The sequence below is a fragment of the Ceratotherium simum genome, chromosome 4, assembly GCF_057802395.1.
Source record: "Ceratotherium simum simum isolate JZ-2026a chromosome 4, ASM5780239v1, whole genome shotgun sequence".
Lineage (NCBI taxonomy): Eukaryota > Metazoa > Chordata > Mammalia > Perissodactyla > Rhinocerotidae > Ceratotherium > Ceratotherium simum.
In genome coordinates, this window is record NC_141903.1 from 54,811,142 (window position 1) to 54,834,539 (window position 23,398).

Consider the following 23,398-nt stretch of genomic DNA (forward strand, 5'->3'; position numbering starts at 1 on the left):
GTACAATGTTAAATAAGAGTGGCAAAATTGGGCATCCTTGTCTTGTTCCTGTTCTTAAAAGGATAGCTTTCAGTTTTTGACTGTTAAGTACTCATTTCCAAGATTGGGAGACATAGCTCATCTACCTAAGACATAAATGTAAGCACAGAGAAGTAGGCAAAATTAGGAAACAAAAGAATATGTTCCAAATAAGGGAACAGGACAAATCCTCAGAAAAAGAACTAAATGAAATAGAGATAAACAATCTACCTGATAAAGAGTACAAACTAGTAGTCACAAGGATGCTCACTGATCTTGGGAGAAGAATAGATGAACACAGTGAGAACTTCAACAAAGAATTGGAAAATATAAAAAAGAACCAATCAGAACTGTAGAATACAAAAATGGAAATGAAAAATTCACTAGAAGGAATCAACAGCAGAGTAGATGACACAGAAGAATGGATCAGTGACCTGGATGAAAGAATAAAGGAACAGAAAAAAGGAAAAATAATCAAAAAGAACAAGGACAGTCTAAGGGATCTCTGAGACAACATCAAGCCTACTAATGTGTATTATAGGTGTCCCAGAAGGAGAAGAGAGAGACAAAGGGGCAGAGAACCTATTTGAAGAAATAATAGCTGAAATCTTTCCTAACCTAAGGAAGGAAACAGATATCCAGGGTACAGGAAGCACAGAGAGCACCAAACAAGATGACCCCAAAGAGGCCAACACCAAGACACACTATAATTAAAAGGTCAAGAATTAAAGATAAGGAAAGAATCTTAAAAGCTACAAGAGAAAGGCAACAAGTTACATCCAAAGGAAACCCCATAAGGCTATCAGCTGACTTCTCAGCAGAAGGGAGCAGCACAATATATTCAAAGTATTGAAAGGAAAAAATCTACAGCCAAAAATACTCTACCTGGCAATGTTATCATTCAGAATGAAGGAGAGATAAAGAGTTTTCCAGATAAGCAAAAACTAAATGCGTTTATCACCACTAAACCAGCCTTACAAGAAATGTTAAAGGGACTTATTTATGTGGAAAAGACCACAAATAGGAGTAAGAAAATTATCAAGAAAAAAAAATCACTGGTAAAGGCAAATATACAGTAAAGGTAGCACATCAACCACCTATAAAGCTAGTACGAAGGTCAAAAGAAAAAGTACTAATAATATCTATCCATGATAAGAGGTTAAGGGATAGACACACAAGAGAGGTTAAATATGATATCAAAAAGATGAAATATGGAGGGAGGGGAGTAAAAGTGTAGGGCTTTTAGTAAGAGGTCAAATTTAAGAGGCCATCAACTTAATATAGGTGGCTATTTACACAGGTTGTTATATATAAACCTCATGGTAATTACAAACAAGAAATCTATAATAAATACACAAAAAATAAAGAGAAAGGAATCCAAACATAACACCAAAGAAAGCCACTAAATCACAAGGGAAGAAGGCAAGAGAAGATGAAGGAACAGAGAAGAACTACTAAAACACTCAGAAAAAATGTAACAAAATGGCAATAAGTACATGCTTATCAATAACTACTTTAAATGTCAATGGACTAAATGTACCAATCAAAAGAAATAGTGTGGCTGAATGGATAAAAAAGCAAGACCCATATATATGCTGCATACAAAAGACACAATTCAGACCTAAAGACACTCACAAACTGAAGCTTAAGGGATGGAAAAAGATACTCTATGCAAATGGAAATGAAAAGAAAGCTGAGGTAGCAATACTTATATCAGACAAAATAGACTTTGAAACAAAATCTGTAACAAGAGACAAAGAAGGGCACTGCTAAAGATAAAGGGAACCATTCAACAAGAGGACACAACAGTTGTAAACATCTATGCACCCCACATTGGAGCACGTAAATATATAAAGCAAGTATTAACAGACATAACAGGAGAAATTGACAGTAACACGTTACTCTGTCTCAATTACTCTGATACCAAACCAGACAAGGAATAGACAAAAAAGGAAAGTTACAGGCCAATATCACTGATGAAGACAGATGTAAAAATCCTCAACAAAATACTAGCAAATTGAATACAGCAATGCATTAAAAAGATCATATACCATGATCAAGTGGGATTTATTCTAGGGATGCAGGGATGGTTCAACATCCACAAATTAATAAATGTGATATACCACATTAATAAAATGAAGAATAAAAATCACGTGATCATCTCGATAGATGCAGAGAAAGCATTCAATAAGACACAGCATCCATTTATGATAAAAACTCTGGATAAAATGAGTATAGAAGGAAAGTATCTCAACATAATAAAGGCCATCTATGACAAACCCACTGCTAACATCATAGTCAATAGTGAAAAACTAAAAGCTATCCCTTTAAGTACAGGAACAAGACAAGGATGCCCACTTTCTCCACTCTTATTTAACATAGTATTGGAAGTCCTAGCCAGAACAATCAGGAAAGAAAAAGAAATAAAAACGATCCAAATTGGAAAGGAAGAATTAAAACTGTCACTATTTGCAGATGACATGATTTTACATATAGAAAACTCTAAAGAATCCATGAAAAAACTATTAGGAAGAATAAATGAATACAGTAAATTTGCAGGGTACAAAATTGACATACAAAAATGAGTTGCAGTCTATACACTAACAACAAAATAGCAGAAAGACAAGTTAAGAATACAATCCCGTCTACAATCACATCAAAAAGAATAAAATACCTAGGAATAAATTTAACCAGGAGGTGAAAGATCTGTACACTAAAAATTATAAAACATTGTTGAAAGACATCGAAGAAGACACAAAGAAATGCTGATATTCTGTGTTCGTGGATTGAAAGAATTAACATAGTTAAAATGTCCATACTTCCTAAAGCAATCTACAGATTCAATGCAATCCCTATCAGAATCCAAATGACATTTTTCACAGAAACAGAACAAAGAATCCTAAAGTTTATATGGAACAACAAAAGACCCCAAATAACCAAAGCAATCCTGAGAAAAAGGAACAAAGCTGGAGGTATCACACTTCCTGATTTCAAAATATACTACAAAGCTATAGTAATCAAAACAGCATGGTACTGGCACAAAAACAGACACACAGATTAATGGAACAGAACAGAGAGCCCAGGAATAAACCCACACATCTATGGACAGCTAATTTGCAACAAGGGAGTCAAGAACATACAACTGAGAAAGGAAAGTCTCTTCAATAAATGGTGTTGGGAAAACTGGACAGCCACATGCAAAAGAATGAGAGTAGACCACTATCTTACACCATACACAAAATTTAACTCAAAATGGATGAAAGACTTGAATGCAAGACCTGCAACCATAAAACTCTTAGTAGAAAACATAGGCAGTACGCTCTTCAACATCAGTCTTAGCAGCATCTTTTCAAATACCATATCTGACCAGGTGAGGGAAACAAAAGAAAAAATAAACAAATTAGACTACATCAAACTAAAAAGCTTCTGCACAGCAAAAGAAACCTTCAACAAAACGAAAAGACAACCTAATAGTTCGGAGAAGAGAATTGCAAATCTTATGTCTGATAAAAGGTTAATAGGCAAAATATAGAAAGAATTCACACAACTCAACAACAAAAGAACAAACAACCCAATTAAAAAGTGGGCAAAGGATCTGAACAGACATTTTTCCAAAGAAGATATACAGATGTCCAACAGGCACATGAAAAGATGTTCAACATCACTAATTATTAGGGAAATGCAAATCAAAACTATAATGAGATATCACCTCGCGCCCGTCAGAATTGCTGTTATTAAAAAAAGACAAGAAATAACAAGTGTTGGAGAGGATGTAGAGAAAAGAGACCCCTCATACACTGCTGGTGGGAATGTAAACTGGTGCAGCCACTATGGAAAACAGTATGGAGAGTCCTCAAAAAATTAAAAATAGAAATACCATGTTATTCACTGCTGGGTATTTATCCAAAGAACATGAAAACATGAATTCAAAAAGATATATGCATTCTTCTGTTCATTGCAGCATTATTCACAATAATCAAGACTTGGAAACAATCTAAGTGCCCATCAGTGGATGAATGGATAAAGAAGATGTGGTATATGCACACAATGGAATACTACTCAGCCATAAAAAAGATGAAGTCTTGCCATTTGCAGCAACATGGATGGACTTTGAAGGCATTATGCTAAGCGAAATAAGTCAGACAGAGAAAGTCAAATGCTATATGATTTCGCTCGTAAATGGAAGATAAAAACAGCAACAATGAAAAACAAACACATAGATACAGAGATTAGATTGTTGGATAACAGAGATAAAGCGGGAAAGGAGGAGAGCAAAAGGGGTAAAAGGGCACATGTGTACAGTGATGGATGGTAATTAGTCTTTGGGTGGTGAACGTGATGTAGTCTACACAGAAATTGGAATATGATGATGTACACCTGAAATTTATACAATGTTGTATAAAAACAGTAAGCACCTCAGTAAAAAAAAGAACGAAAACAGCAAAAGTTAAAAAAAAGAATAAAAGCAGACCAAAAAAATTGTATTATTTTCTTATTGATGAATTTAAGATTTCTTTGTATATTTCGGTCACACATCCTTTATCAGATATGTATTTTGCAAATTTTTCTCCTACTCTATGGCTTATCTTTTCTTTCTCTTAACAATGTCTCTCACACACAGTTTTTAATTTTAGTAGAGTCTAATTTACTATCTTTTTCTTTCATGGATCATGCTTTTGAAGGTGAATCTAAAATTCATGAACAAACATAAGTTCAGATAGATTTACTTTCAGAAGTTTTATAGTTTTGTATTTTACATTTACATTTATGATCCATTTTAGTTAAATTTTTTTAAATGTGTAAGGACTGCATCCTTTTTCATTTGTATGCGTATGGACATTCAGTCGTTCCAACATCATTTGTTGAAAAGACCCTCCTTTCTCCATTAAATTGTTTTTGCACCTTTATTAAAAATCAGTTGACTAAAATAAACAAATAACAAAAACAAATGAGGTTGAAAACATACATCCACACAAAAACCTGCACATGAATGTTTATAGCAGCTTTATTCACAATTGCCAAAACTTGGAAGCAGCTGAGATGCCCTTCAATAGGTGAACAGATAAACAAAATGTTGTACATGCAGACCATGAAATATTACACAGCAATAAAAAGAAATGAGCTATCACGCCATGAAAAAACATGGAGGAACTTTAAAAACATATTGCTAAATCAAAGAAGCCAATCTGAAAAGGCAACATACTGTGAGTCTAACAATATGACATTCTGGAAAAATTCAGTAAAAGGATCAGTGGTTGCCAGGGATTCAGTGGAAGGGAGGGAGGGACAACAAACAGGTGCAGAACAGGGGACTTTTAGGACAGGAAAACTATTCTGTATGATATGGTAATGATGGATACATTATGCATTTGTTAAAACCCACAGAACTTGACAACAGAGTGAACCCTAATGTACACTATGGACTTTAGTTAATAATAATGTATCTATGACAGTTAATCAATTATAACAAATGTACCACACTAATACAGGATATAAATAATACGGGAAATTGTATGGGAGTCAAGAGGGGTGTGTGTGAACACTTGCTGTATTTTCTAATTAATTTTTGTGTAAACTAAAATTGCTGTAAATAATGTCTATTAACCAAAAAAATGTGTTCTTTATAAAAGCCTCAGCACATTTTCTTCAACTCCTCATCCTGTCCATTCAGATGGAATACCAAAGCACAAAGTCCTGAGCCAAAAAGAAGTAGAAGTGACCCCCTTAATCTTTGGGTACAGAATTGTATGTGTTAACTATCCCAAAAATCCACTTTTTTTTTTTTGCTGAGGAAGATTCACCCTGAGCTAACATCTGTTGCCAATTTTCCTTGTTTATCTTGAGGAAGATTCATCCTGAGCTAGTATCTGTGCCCATCTTCCTCTATTTTGTATATGGGTCACCGCCACAGGATGGCCACCTCTGAGTGGTGTATGTCTGCGCCCAGGAATTGAACCTGGGCTGCCAAAGTGGAGTGTGCTGAACTTAACCACTAGGCCACGGGCCTGGCTCCCCAATAATCCACTTTTAATTAACGAAAGTTTGAGTTATTTCAAATATAAGACAAAAAAAGCAGTAAATTTTTTTGAAATAGTATGATTAAGGAATTCAAAGAATAAAATTCTTATAATGTTTGAATAAATAACAATTATCATACAGAGCTTGATCTTTTTAAAGCCCATTTATATGGAAAATGAATCATAAGAAGATGTCAAGCCCCAGGAAATACAATAAATTGTTACCTTCTCTATACTTCTGGGTGTTTTCTCATGCTTTACCACTTCCCACCTAGAAAGCTTGCTGGAAGTGTTCCTTATATTTTAGAGAAAGTACGTTTAAAAAATTGAATTCCAAACTCTTCTAGATATCAGAAAGGTACACCTTGTTCAACACATTCTACCTGATATATAATTTTAGGTCCTAAGTATATATTTGAATAAAAAACAGAATTAATAAGTGGAGAGAGAAAATCTTCATAATCAACCCAATTTTTTCATACATCTGGTTTTATATTTTTTCCTGATTATACTCTGAAAGAACTAAGAATGTCCATACCATCCTATTGATCTATATGTCAAAAACACTTTTGACTTTTTAACCATGTAATCTCAGAAAATGAGCACTCATTAGTAAAAATCAAATAGATGTAGATTCACGAAAGTGTGGATAGTGAGATATAGGAAACAGAGAGAAAAATTTTCTTTATGGAATTTTGTTATAATGAGGAGCTTAGAACTGGGGCTACTAAAGGGTCATATAAGACCTGAAGAAGACTTTGTTAAGATATAATAAAGTAGAGTATGTAAGTATGTTGCTGAAAGTGATACAGTAGAGAGAGAGAAAACGCATGATGAGAGACGGGGGAGAACTGCTGGGGAGATATCCTTGAGTAGATGAAGAAGTGAAATCCAGTGCCTGAGTAGCAAGATTGGCCTGAGATATGAGCATGGACAGTTCATCAAGAGCAACAGGAGGGAAGGCGGAATACATGGCTACATATGCAGGAAGGTGGGTAGAGAAAGGAGCGGGAACCTACGAATGTTCTTTTCTAATTGCACCTCTTTGTCTCAGAAAAATAGGAAACAGGGTCAGCAATTAAGTAATGATGATAGAGGACTAGGAGCTGGAAATTTGCAAAGGGAGGAGAGTTTAGAAAGTTTGCCATAAGCATGGGAGTGTAAATAGACAGGGAAAATACAGCAAGAAATGCATCCTGTTGTGCATATTATTGGACTTATACAGTCTAATCATAGCATTAAGTACGCTGTTTTGAATTCTAAGACATAACACTAAGTCATTAATACTGAGAGACTGAATATACACAAGGACAATAGCCAGACTGTCTATGACAATATGCCTCTGACTTGCAGTTTCTGTAGCAGTCGGCCCAGGAAGCCAACCAACTACCTCTGCAGAATGGTCAGGACTTGATCAACGAATGCCATCTTTCCTATATTTTGCCCGCCATTCCGACTCAGGACCAAGGAGAGAAAGCCAAATATGTTCCCCAAAGCAGTCACAAAAGATGCCCCACTCTAGTCAGCCTGCCTCCAACTTCCCCATGCCAATAAACCTGCAATCAGAGAGTGCCTGCAGCCTTCCATTTTTTTACTACAAAAGCTTTCCTCCAACTCTACCTGCCTTGGAGTCTCTGCCAAATTCAGGTAATGGTGGCTGACTCCCTTGCTATAATAGGCTCTGAATAAATAACATCTGTTTTCATTTGGGTGGTCTTCATTTATTTCCACAATAACTTTTAAGCCATATTGTGTAAGCATTGCATTTCAAAAAACTATAAGCAATTACTTTAGCATTTCTAAATAATAGAGTCAAACTGCTTGGTATCCTGTTAGTAACAAAATTGGTGGGTTTGTTGATTGCTTAAATTTTTAAATTAATGGTATTGTAGAAGAGCACATAGTGTGGAGGCAAGAGGGTGGACTTTGGAACAGGTGTACACAGGCTCAAATCTTTGTTTTTCCGTATATTAGCTGAAAGACTTTGGTAAAGTTACTGAGTGTCTAAATGTTATAGGTTTCTCATCAGTAAAATGCGGTAATAGCTGCTATCTGAGGGGACTTGTTGAGAAGACTATATAATGTATATATAATTCATGGAACATAGCGGATTTACAAATAATGCTATTTTCCTCTTGCTGTCCTCCTCTTTCTCCCTCCCTCAATCAGTTATATTGACAGTGTGTTTATGTATAGACTAAAAATAACATAATTTTTTTTAACATTTGTTTTCTGTTCTCAGTAATCTGAAAACCATTAATTGTCACTGGAGCAAATCAGATAAGCAAAAAGGATAGCATGTGTATCTCTACCAAGCCACAGTTATTTGATTTGTTTTTCTGGCAAATTTAGATACTTGCTTTATATGGGTGCTAAATTTCTGTCCTCAAACACCATGTCCAGGGCAGAGTACCCTGTCTTATTTACTTTATAGCCCCGATATCTGCACAGTGCCTGGCACAAAGTTGACGTCCAGAGTATTTTGGGTGGAAATACGTATGGAGGGATGAATAGCTCACCCTTCCCCCAATTTCCATGGAGACTCTCCGAGCAAATTTTCAAACTCTCCTTACAATTTGAGAAAGAGTTAATTACTTACTGAAACAAGAGAGATGCCAGTAGGTCTAATTCTAGGAATTGAATAACTGACTGAGAAGAGATTTTGATCAGCAACTAATTGTTAAAAACGAAGTTGGTATATTAGCTTCACCTAACTCTTTAATTGTTAGAATATGAAAATCTCTCTCAAGGACTTGCAGAAACTCATTAATTTATATCTAGCTTTCACAATGGGGTTAGCTCTCTACATGCAGCGGCTTTAGTTTCAGCATCTAAAACTTCCATTTCACAGATCCAATTATACTTAATTAGATTCACAAAAAGAAAAAATCCAATTCTCATTGTGTTCAATATGTAAACTGAATTCCTATTCATTATACATGTCTTTCTAAATTTTAGTTAATAATACTCATGGTAATGTATATTGTTATAGTTATAAAATTGGTACTTTTTAAAATGATACTGTGATATGGTTTATATAGTATCATTATTTTTTTCCATAAATTATATAGAATGTAGAATGTTAGAAGCTTTTATTGACCCAGTAAAAGGCAAACTTTTTAAATGGAGAGAAAGGGATTCATTCAAATTTTATTTGCAAAATGTATTTTAGTGTGTTTTCACAAAATAAATTTCTATGGACTATCAACTTTGAATATTAATTTAGATGAATTCTGGTCATTAATTTTAACAAATGCTTTTCAAATAAAAATTGAAATCAGAGGTGTATTTGTTTTTAAAATAAATTCTTATCTTTCTAGTCTATCCAAAAATAGTTATTGGTTTACACGAAGAAGGCAGAAGTGAATTTTTAAGAAAACTGACAGTTAGTTGAAGCTACAAATGATGAATGTACAAAAAAAATTGTATTATCATGTAATCCAGAGCTATTAAATGAAGAAGGCAGATCTTAAAATGCTTCAACACTTTAAAGGAGATATCATTGTTAGCTGGATAGTAAGTAAAGGCTTATTTCTCAGAAAAGCTGTAAGTAGAGCTGAGTAAGAAAAGACGGGTAACATTAAAATATATATCTTTCAGTAGAAAGGGCTCAATTATGCCAAATGAAAGGCCAGTGTGAGCATTACTTTACGTGGGGAACGTGGCAGGTAATGCCTTGATTAGTCTCAGTGAAATGGAGTTTCCAAAGGGGAATAGTAGGGAATAGACTTGCAAAGTTGATTTGGTAGTCTGCATACTCTTGGTTGTATATGTGTAACACCATTCCTTGATATTACATTGGCAATGTTAATAAAAATACAGTATCTTAAACATATATAAAACAATATTGATAATATGAACCATTGCTTTGTTATGATTCAATAATTAACATTGTGGAAAGCTACAAATATACAGTGGAAATTATCCGTGTCTTAAAGTAGTTTGCCATTCAACAACAAACAGCTATAAAAAATCCTCAGTATTCTATAACCATTAGTTACTCTATATTTACATAAGTTTGTAGTGATAGGCAATGGCAAATGCTTAGATGAATCAGAGTTAGTATAGTTTTATCTTATAAAGGCTTTTGGGAAGACATGAGTTTTGAAAAGGAAGTTGAAAAGTAGACATTTCTGTTTATCCCTCCTTTTTCTTGGATGGGCAGGTGGGGAATGGGGGTCACTTTTATACTTGTCCTTTTAATACAGGAATAGCTTATTTTGCTCTCACTCCTTGGATTGCTGAGAATTAAATACTTCTTTAAGTCACTGAGAAACACTTAAATAGAGCTAGGAAGATGAACATGATCTTCAAAAGGAAGACTTGTTCAGAAAACTAGCAGCTACAAATGAATATACACTAAACTATAGTATCATTTAATCTAGAAATACTAATGAAGGAGGCCGCTGGGAAACACATGTGGGGGCAGATACAACAATGCCTCAACTCCTGATGGACTAAATGCAAACAGAGAGAAATGTGAAGCTTCCCTTGTTAGCAAACAAGCAAACCCCAGAAAATAACTTTCTCTATAAATCTTGAAGGTAACTAAAGTAAGCTCAGTAAGTTTTGGTATAAATTTGATAATTGGGGTCAACTTTACCCATGTCTTAAAAATAAAAAAATGTCTGAAACAGATTTGTTACTGAAGAAGTAGGAAAAGTGTTGATGCAGCATAAAAGCTAGCCATAATGTCTTTACATAAAGAACCTTAAAACATTTTTTTTTCCATTTCCTCCTATGAAGGCTAGTGACAGTTCAATAATGGACAAGCACCAATAGTGGGATTTAATGAGCCACTCTGAAGAGATGGGATCTAACCTCCACTGCAAACTTCAATCTTATTAAAACAAGGAGATTGCACATTTATCAAACGTCTGGTTCTTTAGAATCAAAGCCTGGTGCAATAAAAGTGCTGCAGCTCCCTCCCCGTAACCCTTATTTATACCCTCCTTAGGACAAATTTTCTGATTCCTTAACCATTACTATGTATTCACTGATACCTCATTTTTAAAAAATAATACAGTGTCATTCGCGTCTCCGTGAAGCACCGATGAAATATTCAGAAGTTAAAGATAAGTCATAAAAGGTTCATCTGGCTAGAAGTAAGCTCATTATTGTTTGCTATCCTTGCCTTCTGACTGCTTGAAGATCAGGGCCTCTAGAGTTTTCTTTTCCCTTCTGCATTTACAGAATACTCTCATGTCAGCAGATCCATCAACATTTGGAGGTTTCCTTATTTTTCCAATTCACTCGAATCACGCCACGTGCATATTTTTAAAGAATTTTTGTGCCGTTGACCACCGTACCTTGAAGCAGGTCGAATAAAGATAATGGCTAAAAAAGACAGTGTGATTCACAGGCTGTGTAAGGAAAATAAAGATCTATTGATATATTTTTAAGGTGATAAATTGAGATGATCAATATTACTTCCACATTCAAATGTCACTTAATTAAGCAACATCAAAAATTTGCTTCAAAACTCAGTAAACTGCAAAGAGCTGGATTCTGTGATGAGCCAAGGTGATAATCATGAGAACCGCACTATGTTATTTGAGCCCCATCTGCATAATAACCAATAGCGGCGCCACTCAACTTCTCTCAACAGCCATGGCTTAATGAGGTAGTTATCCACTCCTAAGTCCAAATGTTCCAATTTTTTGGTCTCATTCAGTATCTGTAAGTGTCTGCCAGAAATGCTAACAATTATGTGTAAACACTGCCTCCGGGTTTCCTAACTGCTACCAAAGTGACTTGAGCTGGGTCTCATCGTGTTAGCTGGGAATTTGATCTGCGTTCCAGCAGCATTTTGGGGGAGTGTATTAGTTTCCTAGGGCTGCTACGACAAAGTATCACAGACTGGGTGACTTAAAACAACAGATATTTATTTTCCCACTGTTCTGGGGGCTAGAAGTCCAAAATCAAGGTGCTGGCAGGGCCATGCTCTTCCTGAAGGCTGTAGGAGACACTTTGTTCCATGCCTTTCTCTTAGCTTCTAGTGTTGCTGGCAATCCTTGGCATTCCTTGTAGATGCATCACTCCCATCTCTGCCTCCATCAACACATGGCATTCTCCCTCTTTATCTCTTCACCCGTCTTCTCTCTGGGCATGTCTGTCTCTGTGTCTCTTCTCTTCCTATAAGGACTCCAGTCATATTGGATTAGGGGCCCATCCTACTCTAGTATGGCTTTATCTTAACCAATTACATCTGCAATGACCTTATCCAAATAAAGTCACGTTCTGAAGTCCTGGGATTAGGACTTCAACATATCATTTTTGGGGGACACAATTCAACCCATAACAGAGAGCAAGGCTTCTGATGGACAAGTGCACAGAGTTGTTAGCTGCTCATCAGGCATTTAGTTAATGATTATTTTATATTGCTATCTTAATATTTTTTATATATTTGTTTATTCCCTACTTCATTTTACAGAAGATTGGAGGCAGCTTAAACAAAAATATACAAAATAAAATTGTGATTAAAGACATATATAAATAGAACTAGTAAATGCAAAATATAAGTAAAATTAAGATGAGCAAGAAAAGAAGAAAGACAGAATAGAGCTTACGGAAAGAGAGTACATTGGCTGAACACAGTGTGTGGGCAATTATCCAGATCTGAGTTTGAATCATAGTTTCCTTATTTACCAGTTACGTGAATGTGAAAAAAATCTCTAACTTCCCTTTCTCTTCCAAAATAAAAATAATCTTATCTTTTATTCAGCAGAAAACCTTTCATTCAGGATACAAAATAATTTAGTGAGGTGATTTTGCTAAATTGCTTAGCACCATGACTGACACAAGATAAGTACACAGTCAATGATAGCACTTACTCATACGTTAACTTTAAAAAATCAAATATACCAACATTTTTACTGTAAGAGTGTTAAAATTTTCCTTTGAGATCCCCAGAAGCCAAAGCAAAAAAGATTATCTGATTTAATAAGTAGTCATCACATTCAGATAAGGGGAAGCCCGTGGGTTCCTTAGAGGAAGCCAAACTTTTGTATTTATAATTTCCCAGAGATATTTTTCATGTGAGACTTTCAGAGATCATTTTGAATTTTATAGTGAGAATGGTCTTAAGAAAAGCAGTGTTGGATATTTTGAATGCTTGTTTCTTATTCTATGAGAAAATTTACAGTATATAAAATGAAAATACAAATCATTGAAGAACTAAGATAATTACTACAGCATGTGGTTTTTGGTGGAATATGTGGTTTTTATTCTTCCACAAATACCACTTTCTTCACTGAATTTTGTCGATGGAGACTAAATAGCAGAGTCTGAGTTTGAAGTGAGATGAGAGTTTGCATAATAGTTATCATATTGATCCAACAGCATTACTCTTCAATTTATGTCATTTATTTCACTCAGCTAATAGTTATGGGCCTACTATATGTCAACCCTTCTCAGTGTTCAGGAATTGACAGCAAACAAAAACAAATAAGAATTTCTGTCTTCATGGTGCTTACCTTATAACGGAAGAAGGCAGAGAACAAAGAATTATATAAGTAGATGTACCCGTGCATGAAGGTGGATAGCTTGCTCTCCTGCCTAGCGTACCACCATAATCACCCAGAATACATGGTATGTTTCTTACAAAGTACTGGCTAAAACAGCTTGGAGGGAGGGAGGGAGAGAGAGAGGAGTCCAGTGGTGTCAGGCATAGTCTCAGAACAGATCTACGTGGAGAGCTCTCTAGGAAAGATAGCCAGGGACCTAGATCTCATTGGAGGCCATAGTGTAGGCAGATCTGATTCTATCCCCAGTTTCACAGGCTGTGTGAGTCTGGTTCCCTATGCACGATTTCCCTGAGCTTCCAAGCTTACTTACTATCCACTGTTTTAAGAAGATATGCAGGCTGTGACAGACTGGCCTTGTGGCAAGGGCACCATCATGGCATCTTTGTGGTTGTGAAGATGAAGTTAAAGACTTTTCAGAAGACTTGAGTCTTGAGTTATAGGGAAAGCTCACATTAAAAAACCAAATTGCTTCCCACAGTTTTTCTGGCTCTGCACCTGGTGTGCATTGTTTTCCAGATGCCCTTGCTCCTGATCTGAGACCCGTGCCCCACCATGGGGCACATCTATTCCCCTGTGTCTAACAGCCCAGTCAGGCCAGTGTGTCATTACAAAGCTCCTTAAGAAATCTCATGACCATTTTTTCCATTTCATTAAAAATCAAAATTACTGGGGACTGGCCCGGTGGGATAGCGATTAAGTTCTCGCGTTCCACTTCGGCAGCCTTGGGTTCACAGGTTTGGATCCTGGGCGTGGACCTACTCACTGCTCATCAAGCCATGCTGAGGCGGCATCCCACATAGAAGAGCTACAACTCTACAGCTATGATACACAACTATGTACTGGGGCTTTAGGGAGAAAAAAGAAAAAGAGGAAGATTGGCAACAGATGTCAGCACAGGGCCAATCTTTCTCAAAAAAAAAAAAAATCAAAATTACTAATTTTATTCTACTCATTAATCACAAAAAATAAATTTTAGGAAATGGCTACTCCATTGCTATTAGGTAGAAGTTTTATGGATATTGAGGAAGATGAGCAAATAAGCTTTTACTCTCTCACACCCAAGTTGAATTTTTCAGCATGACAGGCTGGTAGTCTAATCCAAATTACTCCCAACTACATATATCTAAGCAACTGTAAAATGAAGATAATAAATATTACTTTAAGGAATTTTGAGATCTATGTGTGTGTGCTGTGTGTGTGTATATGAATATTTTAGCAAGGGTTTTAAAAGTTTAAATAAATGACAGTGACAATGTTATAATTTACTTGAGCCTTATATTCCCAGAAAACAGCAACAGTTGAGAAATGGAGAAATTCCTCCATCCTTTTTTCTCTGAAATCTTCCCTACCTTTTTGTGTTCTCAAAAACTGCTAACTGAAAAAGATTACTTTGCCTTTGTGTATTCTGAGTTAAAACCCCCCTCTACGCTTCCTCATGACTTCCCTCTTTTATAAAACCCCAATTGTTCTCCCCTTTCTTTGAGATGTTTCTCATTAATGAACATTCTCCATATTGCAATGACCTGCATGAAATCATCTCCTGAATCATCTCACGCATTATGTCTTTGGAGTAACTATTGTTATTTTTCTATTTTTACAAAGTCAATGCAAACTTTTGGCCATGTAACTTAATTATGACAAAGAGTTAAATAGTTTTAATAAACCAATCCTTTAGAAATATTATTTCATAACGACTTAAAAAAGAATACGTTCCATTTTTTTAAAAAATTTGCTGGCTAAGTTAGAGCAATAGACATCTTTTAGTCTTACAGAGAATACACATAAATGAGAATAGATTTGCACTTTGCAATTTTTTCACATGTGCTTTTATAAGAAATATGTTTGACTAGTGGTAAAATTTTATTTATTATATATTTAACCAACCAATGTGAAAGTCCTTCAAGTTTCATAAAAATGTGTTTAGTTTTTTTAAGATAAAACTTTTGACCTGGGGAGTTCTTTTAACCCACAGGGCAGTTAATCTTCTTTACCTAAGCCTGTATCTGTGCATAAATATTTTGCTAGACTCTAAGGTGGATAAAGTTAGAGAAGCAGAGAGTTGTAATCCTTTAAAGAAATAGCAACATTCGTTTCTATTTAGTGGAAGAGTTCTTTTTTTCATGCATTTTTAAAGGATTCTACCCAATTTTACTACCGGAATATTATGAAAATTGTCATTTACAGATATGGATTATTTATCCTGGGTCAAATTACCAGTTTTTGGAGGATCAAAAACCTACACACCAAAAGATTTATGGGAATCGTATTTTAAAGTATTCAGGTATCACTGGAGAGCACACGCGCATATTGGGTAATCTCAAGTTACCCCTTCTCTCAGCAGTTCTTACAGCTTCTTTCAGAGCCTGAGGCTGTCCTGGGTTTATGGGACAGCTTATTAACTGAGAATAATTCAAATAGCTTTTCTTTTTGTGCAAAAAGCAGGGAAAGAGCATCTAAGAAAGTGACTAAAGTGAACAAAATTGTAAGAGATGTATTTACCTATTTAAGAAAATGAACTATTTTAAAACTCTTTGGAAGCATTTTTTACACGATATAATTGCAATGTAATGTACGTATATCTGCATATACATATGCACATATACCAATATATACCAATATACATATATCTGTATATACACACACACCAGTGTTTTGATATTTTTATCAGGGCCATTCCTAACTATTCATTAAAGCAAGACAGAACAAAGGACATTTAGTCAGTTGATTGCCCACCTTCACTTCTCCAGTAAAACTGCTTATTTTTAAGGATATTCTACAGCACTGACATATCACTGAGTTCATGATTTGCATTTGTTTTAAATCAGTGCATTCATTGATTAATCACCACAACAGCTAAGCTACGTGATGACTCATTACCAATTAACCACTCCAAATGAAGACAATTTCTTCAAATAAGATAAACTTACCCAAAGCAGGAAAATCCAAGGGAAGTTTGTTATTTAATCCCTGATGAAGATTTTTCTGACTGTATTTTAATTATCTTCTTTGATCATAAGTGAGAAAATTAGAAGAATTTCCTGTGGTTCGTCTGGTTACACTGTCTTATTACTTAGTGTAGCAGTGGGAGTGCTGAAGTGTAGTGCTTCCTGAAATGTAAAATACCAGAAATTAGTATGGCAACCTGCTACATGGAAGGACTTTATAGTCACATCAGTGGTGAAACACTGCATAGTCTGTCCACCTAATGGAAACCACTGTCGTGGGTTTAGCTAGATGACTCCATGATATTGCTGCCTCAGCCTCCATTTTGTGTGGCCAAGTGGCCTGCAGGGGCCAGCAACTGACACTAGCTCCTCTCGAGAGCACATGCCCTAGGACAGAGTCACAAGCAAATGTAAGCTTCTGATATGAGTTCTGCAGCAGCCCTTGTGAGCAACAGTCTCCCCAGAGCCTTCCCCTGTGTGCCCCTTAGATAAGACCCCTGTGGAGCTTACCAAAACCCTCTCTTTTTGGTTTGAGTTGGCCAATCCAGCCTTAGCCCAGGAACCCCAAATACTCCACCCATAGACTCTAATAAAGACATGTGCCCCAGGTCCTGTGTCTCTCTCTGCATTCTGCCTTGTACCCATGTGGCCCATTGAGGCATGCAGTGTGCTTCCTTCAGTACCTGAGTAATAAACTTCCCTATTTCAATTCCCCTTGTGGTCTTTTTTGAACCTCTTGACACCCTGGAGCTCTACTTAACAAATGTTAATTTAACAAAGTCATGACACCCACAGTGCACCTTCTTATATTAAAGACTATGATATCTTGCAATAGAAATGTATAATTTTGATTTTATTTAAATGTGTTTAGTGTTTAATTTTATTTAATTATAAGTGAATGAGTTTGGGAAATTCTACACTAATATATTATGTGGTTTCAAGAAACATAAACCAGACCTATTCATATTATCTGTTATCTATAATGGACCTTATTATAACCATATGCAGGAAAACAAGGAAACTTCTCAATAGGCTCACAGTCAGGTTGCACAGAGGAATGTTTTGTTATTCATGATTTATACTCATCCAAATGATCTTCAGAGTAAGAGCAATGCTATGGTGACCTGATTCTCCACCATTTAGCAGGGGCATTATCATTCCTCTCCTCCCATGCCATTATGGAAACACGGTTGGCCAGTAGTGGAAGGAGGAGTAGGAGCAGTAGAAGCAGTGAGCGGAAGATCTTAGATTGAATCTTCTCAAAAGAGAGAGTTGAGGGGGCCGGCCTGGTGGAGCAAGCGGTTGGGTGCAGGCACTCTGCTGCAGTGGCCCAGGGTTCGCCGGTTCGGATCCCGGGTGCACACCGGTACACCGCTTGTCAGGCCATGCTGTGGCAGGTGTCCCATATAAAGTGGAGAAAGATGGGCATGGATGTTAGCCCAGGGCCAATCTTCCTCAGCAAAAAGAGGAGGATTGGCAGATGTTAGCTCGGGGCCGATCTTCCTCACAAAAAAAAAAAAAAAGAGAGAGAGAGTTGATTGGATTAATCAATCACAAGCCAATAGAGGCAGCTCCACTTTAAGACATCTCAGAGATTCCTGGCCAGACTGGATAACTTTTAAATCATTGGTCACCAGGCTTTGTGCCATGTGACTTACTCCTTTGCCCACAGCTGACTGAACCAAGGAATGGCGGTTGATTTGAAGTTGTATGCCTTGTTTATTTTATGTTAAATTGTTATATTTACAAGAGTCATTTTATGAACTATCTATTCTCTAATTGGACTAATTGTCTTTCTTTCAGTGTCACTCAATGAACTGAGAACTGTCACCTATATTTTAATCACTTGATCTAACTTCTGAAACAATTCCATGAGGCTAGTATTAGTACTCATTAGTACTTCTGAGCTAAGATTCAGCAAAATGTCCAAGTTTAGTAAGTGTCAGAAATTCAAAGCCTGGTTGGTTCAACACCCACACCCAAGTTTCTTTGATTTTTCTCTGTCTTCCTTTCTTACTTGCTGTACAGCTAAAATACACTCAAGAATTACTCTCCCCCTACCCTTCATGATTCTTTTGTTTGGAGTTGCTTCATCAAAGGGAAGTTTTGTGCAGTGCTACAGAGGCCCTTGTATCCTTTTCATTTTTTTCTCTGTCTCTCAGAAATAATCATTGGAATTTATATTAAAATCAACATTATGTCCACTGAACTTGACCTAATATACATAAGCAGGGTATAGTTGTTAGGAAATTTATTGACCTCTATCCTATTTTAGTTTTGTTGTAAAGTATATTCCTTCATTCAATTTAATCAGATCCTCTGTCTGCCTTAAAATTTCCATTATGGAAATGTTGACTGATGCAGAATCCCTGTTAGAAATAAAAGATGACTGATACCTAGATGTATTTTCTTTCTTCCTCACAATGAGAAACGATAACGCATCCAAGAAAAACTAAGTCTACACAAGTTTAAGTTCTTAGTTCACATCTGAAATAAAATTGCAATCCTGGCAAATGAATTTGCTTGTTATGACTCTTTTCAGGGAGACTTTCCCTTCTCTGTCTCTGTAATATAAACACTTTCTCTCATCACTGTTGGCATTTATGCATTAAGAGAGGGATTTTTCACATAGAGAGTCACAGAGAGGAAGCTACTAGTCTAGCTTTTCTGCTAGTATTTTAGCCCCCCAAATTTCCTAATGCATAACCAGATTTCAGTACTTTGTGAGGGAAAGGTCTCACATGGTACATTTTGGTTCTTTCAAGTTTTGGTACTCAAAAATGCCCAGTTTTCCTGATCCAGCCAATATATTGCAAAGAGATTCTAGGATCCTGAATATGCCAGTCCCTCTAACTGTGGAAGCATGAGAAAATACTGTGCAAAGTGCTCAGAGGCCTGAGAAATGTTTGGTTTTAGATAAAGAAATAGAGAAAAGGCTCATTCCTGGGAATGAGTGGCAGAGCTCAACCTCTGAGGGATAACTAGTTAAACCGGAATAAAACAGAGGAGGAACAGTAAAAAATATTTTTACATTCCAGCAAAAGGGATTATTTTAGAAAAAGGCAGGAAGGAGTAAGGTTTTTTAGTTTTACTTTAGCCCCCAAATGTGTTAGTTCATGGCTGATTAGCAGACAACTCTGACTAGACTGGTTACACCATAGAACAGATCCATCTACCCATGGTGATGAGCCATTTGTGGGAATCTTCATTTCTGCAATATATACTTATGTCTTGCAAGTATCTCTCTTCATTTCACTTTTCTTTAGTTTAACCACCTGCTTTTGCCCAACAGATTTGATTTACTATTTGATTTTCAGCTACATCTATCTCTGCTGTGATCAAAGCCCCCTGGCTTTACCTTGTAGACCAGACCCAAGGAAATTCTGTCTTTCCGTGTTCACTTTGCTCTGACTGGTGGCTGGCATGGGCTCCACTTTCTCCCTTAAGACATTCTGGATATTCCTCCCCTTGTGCTTTGGCTATTTTAAAGGGTAATCAAGATGATCCATAGTTGCCGCTTTTTTTTTTTTTTGCTGCTCTCCTTGTGTGCCCTCCTTCTGTTTCTCCTTCAGCCGACTTTATTACTACCAAACACCTCATTTTTCAGTCTGGCTCTACTTTCTTTTGGTGTCATAAACTCAGGGCCAAGTGATTTTGCCAGATACTTGGAAAACGTTTTTATCTTTAAATTCTGGCCTTTCTTTGGCTTTGGAAAGTTGTCTTGTATTATTTCCTTTTTTATTAGACATTTTTTTAGAGCACTTTTAGGTTTACAGAAAAATTTCACAGAGAGTACAGAAAAATTTTCCCATATACCCCTTTCTCCACCCACCTCCGACTTCCTAACACACAGTTTTACCTGTTAACATCTTTTGTTAGTATAGTAGTTACATTTTTACAATTAATGAACTTATATTGATACATTATTATTAACTAAAGTCCATAGTTTACTTTAGGGTTCATTCTTTGTATTGTGCAGTTTTATGGGTTTTGACAAATGTAGAGTGACATGTATCCATCATTACAGTGTCACTGAGAATAGTTTTGCTGCCCTAAAATTGCCCTGTACTCCAACTATTCATCCCTACCCCCCTCCCTGAACCCCTAGCAAACACTGATATTTACTGTCTCTATAGCTTTGACTTTTCCAGAATATTTTTGGAATCATACAGTGTGTACCTTTTTCAGATCACCTTCTTTCACTTAGCAATATATATTTAAGGTTCCTCTATGTCTTTCTGTAGCATAATAGCTCATATCTTTAATTACTGAATAATACTTCCTATATGGATGTACCATCTTATATTATTTCTTTGCTCACTTTTTTTCTGTTTCATTTGGCCATTCTTATCTCTTAGACTCCCTAATGTGTGATCTCTTAGGCCTGTCCTCCTAATATTTCTCTCATCATATTCATCCTTTTTGTTTTTGCCTCTGAATTCTAAGAGAATGCCATGACTTCACACATAACTGAAGTAACTTTTCTCAATTTACCATTAATTTCCTCCTTTGCAGATTTTAATCAGCAATGATGCTTTTCATTTCCATTAATTGTTTCAGGATTCTAATGACTTCAATCTGTCCAGATGCCTCCATCCTACAAGTAACTGTCACCTCTCATCTTTATTGCTTGAACGCCTTGGGAACTTGTCTCCCCACATCTTCCCCTAGCCCCTGCCAACCTATTCCCCACAGAATTGCCAGAATGATATTTTCAAAGACAAATTTGATCATGTCATTTTCATGCTTATAATTCTGCAGTTGTTTTCCATTATTCTTAGGATAAAATTCAAAATCATCAAAACACAGCTTCCCAGACGGTGGATTAGCTAGACCTTGCTTCCCTCTCACTCCATCCTAATCTCTTATCTTTTCTTCCTCACTCTGCCCTCCTGGCCTCTTGGTTCTTTGAATATACCATTATTTTTTCCTCATTTTTAACGCTTCCTATTTGATTTTTCCTCTACCCCTTTCATATTTCCCCCAAGTGTTGCCTGGCTAATTCCAACTCACATTTTCCTTCTCAGGTTAGATGTCACTTGTTCTGGAAAGCTGTCTGTGATTCCACTACTTAGGTCAGCAGCCTCCTGTTATCCGTGTTATGTGTGCTACTTCACCTCCATAGCTCTATGCACATTTGTAATTAATTTTAATTAAGTGGGATTAGGTGAATAGCTTACCACATAAATGCAAACTTTGTTAAGGGCAGGAAGTATATCTTCATTCACAACTTGGTCCTCAGAACCTAGCTCCATGCCTGCAACCTGGCAGTTAAAAAATAAATACTTGTTGAAGGAATGATTTTCCTCACCTCTTTCGTTTTTTGCGTAGGCCTATTGTGGTTTCATGGATGCAGTATCTTAAAATCTTGTTAAAAATACAAATTAAACATTTGAAAACGGTCATTCTCTTCTTTGCACTACTCTATTTCAGAGAATGTATTTTCTCTGATTTCTTTGGAATGTATTGTATTATCTTTTTGAAGATATGGTATTTTTTTTTCTTCTATTTACTATGTAAGTATTAATCTCATTGATAAGGATGAATAAATTGAAATAGAAATAAGCTTCCTTTGGGATTGGTGAGGATATCTGTCTTAAATTACAGTCAGTCTATTATTTCCTTCAACTTTCATCTGGATTGGAAACATTTACTATGCAAATTCAGAGATAGGCAGCCTGAGAAGAGTGAGGAGAAAATGAGAGCTGGAATTGGAAAGTGTGTTTCTGCAACGAAGAATTTCTGTTTCATGTTTCCCAAAACCATCAAGAGCCCTGTCTGGGGCCTGACATGGCTGTTCTTGCCAGAAGCCAGTCCCTGCAGGGTCCCTCTTACAGAGCAGGAGGCTTTCTGCTCAGTGTGGCTTTGGCAAACAGAACCCTTCCTACAGGCATCAGTTGGTTTGAAATGGGTCTCCTGATTGTCCCACAGCTGGCCTCACCTTTAAACCTACCCTGTCTGTCAAAGATGTGGACAGGATCCCACCCTTGTTTGCTTTAGTCATTTGTTGTGAAGACTACTCTTAGGCAAGAGTAGTCTTTAGTTTCATCTCATGTTCTCTCGACTTAGCTGAAATTTCTCATTGTTTCTGACATGGATCCCACTTTCCTTTTATTATGCATGTTTCTCCCTAATTTAGACCTTTTAATGGAAGTTTTAGAGAGGAAAAATTGCTCCCAAAGTAGCTCATGCTCACATTACCCTTTTCCCTCTCTCATGTCCGTTTAAAATATGACTTACTTATGTGCCTATAGGCAGTCGTGATGCGCACAACCTGCAGTGTTCTTGTATCTCACAGAAGACTGAAAGGGGAGGTGAGGTAGTAGACGTGCTGGGAGGGATCCAGGCCTTTTGTGAAACTGGTAGCCCTCATTGTGCGGGCATGAGTGATCAAGGCCTAAGGGCATGGAAATAGAGAGAGGTGGTTAACCAGCTCAGCTTCTGTAGTAGATTCTCTGCGTTAGGTGGTCACTGATGGCCTGCATCTTAATTCCATTTCTTTCTGTTTATGCCCAGCCTTGTGCTATGATATATTTCTGTCTGGGGCATCTTCACGCTGCCACAGACTTTGCTGGATTACGGGTACCCTTCACTCTCTGTCAATACAAGTTAATTAGGTTCATCTCTGTCTGGAGCCTTTGGGAATGGAGCAACTGTTGGGGTTTACCCAGTGACAGGGACAAGCACACACCTTGAGCACCAGAGAAACAATTGTACACTAGTGATTTCTTTTTACAGGTTCAATCTACCTTGTAGCTTACATCCTCATGTTGTGATGGAGGAGCCATTTGATGAGCGAACCTAAGATTTATGGATTCCTCCAGAAGAACACAATAAGCAATGTGATCATTTACTTAATTCTTCAATGGGGGCAATTTGCTCCTTTGAATTC